The sequence below is a fragment of the Haliotis rufescens genome, unplaced genomic scaffold (assembly GCF_023055435.1).
Source record: "Haliotis rufescens isolate VD_foot unplaced genomic scaffold, xgHalRufe1.0.p SCAF_18, whole genome shotgun sequence".
Lineage (NCBI taxonomy): Eukaryota > Metazoa > Mollusca > Gastropoda > Lepetellida > Haliotidae > Haliotis > Haliotis rufescens.
The window spans coordinates 7822449-7829407 of record NW_025963868.1 but is presented as its reverse complement, the minus strand read 5'-3'; the positions used below and the strand labels follow the sequence as shown (position 1 = coordinate 7829407).

At 36.8% G+C, this 6959-nt stretch overlaps 1 protein-coding gene across 4 annotated transcripts in view; it reads left to right on the top strand.

The window, feature by feature from the left end:
- The first annotated feature begins 375 nt into the window (after positions 1-375).
- The window catches only part of LOC124149689, a 35937-nt gene continuing 29353 nt past the window's right edge, over positions 376-6959 (top strand). For 2 of the 4 annotated variants that reach the window (XM_048398155.1, XM_046521429.2), the window contains exon 1: positions 376-761. The gene's annotated coding sequence lies outside the window, so the exon portion shown is untranslated. The remainder of the gene's footprint in view (positions 762-6959) is intronic. The other 2 variants (XM_046521428.2, XM_046521427.2) reach the window with 1 other exon arrangement.

Sequence of the window (6959 nt, the reverse complement as noted above, 5' to 3'; positions counted from 1 at the left end):
CCATTGGTATTGTCTTGTGCCTCTCCGACCCTACACCTACACGTCCTATCTGTCTCCAGAACTCACTATCACGAGCCGTACATAATTCATCTAGACTGTTCACGGTCTCCTTTACATATGCACGTTTAGCCTGTTGTACACTTTTATCAAACTTCTTACGTAAAGTCACAAAGCAGTGTTTCAGAAACTGTTTATCTGACTTAGTCCTGCATTTACACCATTTCTTTTCGGCTTCACACATCTCGTTCCAAAAAGTCGTCAGTGAATCCGTCGTTTATTCGTTTACTCCATGCATGTCTATAGGCATAACACTAGGCTCAGTATTCGTGATAGGACGCCTTTCACGGAACGCTGAATATGTGCTGCAGAGAGGATCAGTTACTGAACATCAGCAGGTTGTTCAAGCAAGAGATCTCACGAAGCCCGGAGGACGCCACTTATTGCCTTGCCAGTAGTATCTGGTGAACATGTTGTGACAGCACAGTACAACGTAACGATCGATATATGTTTGCAGCAGTGTGGACACTGTACATTATCCGCTCTATTGTCTCCTCAGTGGCCTATCGTGTTTCGTGGAACATATTGTGTGTTTGTTGTATAACGACGCACTCAACACAAATTCTGTCAGTAATTAATCAATTCATCGACTTAATCATCGCATTAATCACTGCTCGATCTTCGCACTGAACACTGCATTAAATGCAGAGGAATTCAGAGGACTACACAGTCACAGATATATTGGATTATTAACGCAGGAAAAGGTGAGTCGTGCTTTGTCAGCTTGATCGATAGGATTCCACGATAACAAATTCTCGTTATATCTGGACCACACAACTGAGGTATGATGACACGTTATTAACAAAGTAACCTGGATGACCATCCGGTCAACTGGCAATATGTTAACATTGGTGGTATCTGTATAAACAGTACTATTTAACATCCGGGAGCAGTAAGTCAATAAAACATGTCTTTCTCAGTTTTGATTGATCGTGAAAATATCCACTTGCGTACAAATAAACAGAACACACGTCAAAACAAAAACAGGCAAAAATAAGTACGGTAAGAAAGGTAAAAAATATTTGTTTACCTAGCACGTTTTATACTTGTTGTTAAACCCATCATCTATGCCCCTGTATAAACAGTACTATTTAACATCCGGGAGCAGTAAGTCAATAAAAGAGAGAGAGAGAGAGAATATTGTTTATTAAAGTGTCACATGTTATATACACTTCGTAATACGATATATACAAAACAGTAAAATATAACATCCGGCCAAATATGACCTACGAGACACTATAAAACATATCAATCATAAAACTATTCAGTTGAAACAGAATAAAAAATACATACCTCGTGATGCAGGCGCGGAGCACGGCCGTGGGCGGTTTCAGTGAAGAGCGCACCAGTATGCCAGGATACAGGGCAACTGACTTCGAAAGTCCTTAGTTAAACAGTGCGCTCCCCCTTAACTCCCCCCACCGCGTTGCGCCGCCCACACACCACGTCATACATACATACATACATACATACATACATACATACATACATACATACATACATACATACATACATACATACATACATACATACATACATACAAGTCATACATACATACTTGGCTTAAAATGAAATTGCCTTCTTTTAACCATGTAAATTGATTTGGCTAAAATACATTGGAGCGATTCTTCGTTCATAATAAAAATAAACTTTTCTAAACTACTCATATAATGAAATGTTTTATCTACAGAAGTTGCTTCTTTAGCTAAGTTGTATCTTAAATCATCATAAAATGGACATTCTATTAAAAAGTGACATTCATCTTCAACATAATTTACATGATCATTAGTAGGATTGGCGTGACAATATTTACAAGTCCTATCCAACAGTGGGGTAGGTGGCTTGGCGTAGCGGCCGGTCTCAACATGTAAAGGTAAAATACCACATCGAAAGGATGCTAAAAGTCTTCGATGATCTCTAAAACGTACATGACATAAATAAGGCTCAGCAGTAGGTGATGAATAAAACATGTCTTTCTCAGTTTTCATTGATCGTGAAAATATCCACTTGCGTACAAATAAACAGAACACACGTCAAAACAAAAACAGGCAAAAATAAGTACGGGAAGAAAGGTAAAAAATATTTGTTTACCTAGCACGTTTTATACTTGTTGTTAAACCCATCATCTATGCCCCTCCCTACGCCTACCCCCCCCCCCCCCCCCACCCCCCCCCCCCCCACCCCCCACAGTTTCAGCTTTCGCCTCCTCTTTTGTTGAATGAGGTTTCACAATTGTAACAAGATCTCTCCTGTCTGTACCATCAACTTAACTGCCCCCACCCCCTGCAGTTTTCCGTCACAAGGAGGAATACGGCTGCCGTTAAGCAAGGGGAAGGGTTGCCAAACATGTTGTAACAACTTGGCAAACTTTGATATGTAAACAGCAAATATGATACAGTTTAATTTCATCTTAATATATTAGTTGAATCCCACTTGAACTGTGAAGATCCGGGTTAGAATAGGTCTTCAGCAACTGATGCGACTATGCTTGTCGAAAGAAGCGACTAAGGGGATCGGGTAGTCAGGCTCGCTGACATGGTTGATGCATGTCATCGTATCCCAATTGCGTGAATCGATGCTCGTGATATCAATCACTGGATTGTCTGGTCCAGACACTATTATTTACAGACCACCGTCATATTGCTGGAATATTGCTGCGTGCTGCGTGAGAGTAGCCTTGCAAATATCACTGTAGACTCACATTCCATAATGAAGTATTGACTGATAGACGTTTGACCGAATGATATCATTTGCTAATATAACTTCAACTTTTGATCTAATTTCCATTAATGTATGTTACATAGTTAATATGTTCATGGGCGTCTTCACTGAATACATAGTGTGAAGGACTGCTACGGTTGAGGATTAGTAACATAAATAATGATGATATTAGGATGAAATTATTGCCATTATTATTCCTTCAGATTATTCCCAAAAAGGTTATAATGTTTTCATATTGAACATAGAGAAAGCGGAATGGAGATTGTGGAGATTATTTCCTAGCATCGGCATTGTTAAGATATTATGTTCTGTTTGTTTGTTGTTTAATGCTGAACTCAGCAACATAAGGATATTACGGTTTACATATATTTAGGTTCTGTAATATTACATTTGTATTATTTTTCAAATTTTACAGAGACCAGATAAAGTGATAGAAAAATGTTAAATCGATATTTTTAAAAGTAAGCATATGATAGATTTGTCAACCAGAAATATTGCACACTAAAGGATAATCATTATATCATGACGCTATTCTACGTCGAGGTCAACGATATTGTCTATGATATTGCTACACGACTGGTTATTACACGGATACGTCATGATAAAGCGATTAGAAATTGCCATTTGAATATATAAAATAGCTACGCGATAAATCGCAAAGAACAAAGATGAAGAAAGCGTTATTTATTTCACGATAAAACATTGTTCTATCATGACGTCATTTCTGGAGATTCGAACATTCAGGTTCTATTCAGGGAGTCATCATTATTTAAGAACAGGTAAATAATATTAAAGCGTGTACCTTTAACTAATTGAACACCCTTAAAGAGGTTGTACGTTATGTTGATGTCTCATTTAATAAATAAACTAGTCGTGGTCGCTGTTTATCGTGCAACAAACAACTCTCCCACTCGCCATCTGTTTCTTAATTACATGAACATATACACTGACATTATCTCTTTTTATCAGTTAACAAAAGTGACATAAGCCTTTACATTATCATAAGAAACCCTTGACAAAAGTAGAGCCAACTGCACGATTCCGACAACACCAGGAGCATGTGTCATGATTCACCAACAAACAATGATGACACTGGGCGCTCGCAAAGAGACGTGCTCATCCCGATCCACTGGTGGCACCCGCCACAAACACATGCAAAGGCAAGCCAATGGTTCACACGAAAAGGCACGGGAACATGCGGTACATGTCAAAATAGAGCATTGCACCAGACATCATTTTGGTCATTGCTACGTCAAACCTGGAAATGCCGTCTACATGTCCAACGCAAAGCCCAAGCCAGTACCCAAATCCTTTAAGGCCGACCAAACAACCCCCTGAGCACGACGCTTGCCGAAATCCAAAGTTCTGGATAACATACATTTTCCCCTAACCTAAAGTAATCTGTACTAGTTCTGAAGTACATCGTATTTGCCCGTATGAATCGTCTTATGTCATTTATTGCTGATAAACAGAGTATGCACGTACCAAACCTATACTCTCGATATACATGTTGCTCTTACTTTAAAATTATTGGGTTAACAAGATATGTGTATTAAAGTGCCATGCTTTCCTGCTGTGCTATCATTCTAATTTGAAATAATGATATAAATAGTTACAACTCATCTTTTAATATTTTTTCAAGGTTGGGTTAATCAGAAATGTATTCAACAACTATACTTACTCATCTTTAATTTGATGACTTGATCATTTCTAAATAAAAGGCCCTGCTAATTTTTTTGAACTATTAACAAAGCTGACCCATCCCATGCATGTTTGAAAGGACATTTTTATAATTCAGCACACTTTGATCAGGACATTGTGTGAAAGATGGCTATCATTAGAAAATGTTATATGAAGAATGTGTTTCAACGAACTTTACTCAGTCATTCAACTTAAAGGCATCAGGTTTGTCTGGCATGCAGACCCAGAAACAAGAAGATCAGAGATTAGATGTTATTCTAGCATCAGATCTGTGGTACGTTCACTGCATCAGTGTTGATATTAAAATGATATTTACATATTTAAATACATACAGAGGAAATGCTTAGCATTCATCTTTAAGGGAGAGTGTAAGACTTGCTTAATACATATGTATGTGGACATATATGTATGGACATTTGGATAAATATAGATATACCTCCTTATAGATAGTGACCGTAGAAGATTGTAGAACGTGCATAAAGAAAATGGAATAATTATGAGAGCAATCGAGTCAAAACCACGTTTAGCAATATTCAGCCATATTGCGATATTGGTTTCCAACATACAAAACATAGCATGAAATCATGACTTGAATTTGGACCTGGCTTTCTAGTGTGATGTAACACCCCATAATCTCCTGTAGGAAAAGAGCTAAAAGCACAAATGAAGATCAGAAGATGAAACTGATGTATACATCTGGACATATATTTGTGTAGTATTACTACATTAATTCATCAGTATATGTGTATTTTGCGCAAAAGGATAGTGTAGCATCGACGCTGACATGCTCATATAACTATTCACCAGTGCTGTAAAACAAATAGGAGAAACTGTTGAAATTGATATTTTTAGCAAGCCGCTAGATTAACATAGACACTTTGAATTTATATTTTAAAAAAAGAGTTGTCTTTTGATTTATATCGATAGGAACATTGATATTCTGTCTGAAGAAATATAGATTGACTAAAACTAGAACTATATTTAAATTTGAAAGGAGTCCCACTGGGATGGAAATTTCAGCCTGAACCTGATGAACCTGTTTCATTTGGGGGTATAGCATTACAGTAAGGTCTTGGCGGAAGGGAAAATATTATGGTTCAGGGAATGTGAGACAAACTACTTCACGGTCTGAATCGCCGTCGTCATCTTAAGAGCTAAGAAATGTGAGCCATTTGAGACAGCGACTCGACGCCTGTTTGCACCCATCAGACACCAGCCGGTACTGTCACTACTTCTCTCTCCAAACGAAAAAAATACAATGTCGGAAGTGTATATTTTTAATCCTTCTAATGCACTATTTAGATACATGTTTTAACATGTAATCGCATTTATCTCATGTCGGAAGTGTATATTTTTAATCCTTCTAATGCACTATTTAGATACATGTTTTAACATGTAATCGCATTTATCTCATGTTCACAAATGTATCTGTGATGCTGGTACCGTTTTTGTCGCCATTGTGTAGCTTTTGTGAAGTAATTACGAAAATCAAATACATGTGTTGAAATATGGACTTGTAAAAGAGCTCACCATCGAGCCATATGCAATCTATAGCTAACCCATTTAATTGCCGTGAATGGAAATATTATCAATGTACTTATACACACTTATTCTGGACATAAATTCATTGTACCTTATTATTTAAAAAAATACCCGTGAAGATCCTTGTCAGAATAGGCCTTGAACAACCAATGCTTGTGCGGAGGCGACTTACATAATCAGGCTCGCTGACTTGGTTCATGCATGTCATCGTATCCGCATTGCGTAGATGCAACGTGTTATTGTATTGTCGTATGGTAATATAAGGTATTATTCTTTTTATATCGAAACTAGAATGATTTTGTTGCTATATTAGTATCAAAATAATTTAGATATAAGTATCAAAAATAATTTAAATGTAATGAAGACTCATTTAATCACAAATCTCCTGGTGTTTATAAATATAAGATAACTAACATAGGAAATCCTAAATGTGTCATATATACAATAAAGAATGTCACCAATTGTAAAATCATAATTAAAGTAAGCATCAGTTCTAAAAATTGGAAATAATATACATTCGAGCATAAAAAGTTTAGTATCTTCAAATGGGACTCCACATGGACAAGACGGATCGGGGAAGATTTGCCATTAGTATCGCCGTACCTTATTTCCCAATTGCAAGTCGTCTGTTAAGATACTTAAATTATATGAACTATATGATCGTTTATGATACTGTGTCATAGACTACATGAACACACAACAAATGTTAAGTAATTATATGAAGGTGATTTCATGAACATCATTTTATCCACAGCTTATTCTGTTCAGTTAGTTTAATTCCAACGGAAATGTTCATGCATCAATGTTTTATAAATATGTACAAACGTAGATTTGTACCCTTGGTAAATGCATATAGCTATCGTCCATATTTGCAAACAGACAAAACGATTACTTGTTACACCTGAAGCAGATGACATCTTTACTACCTTTGCGTTACA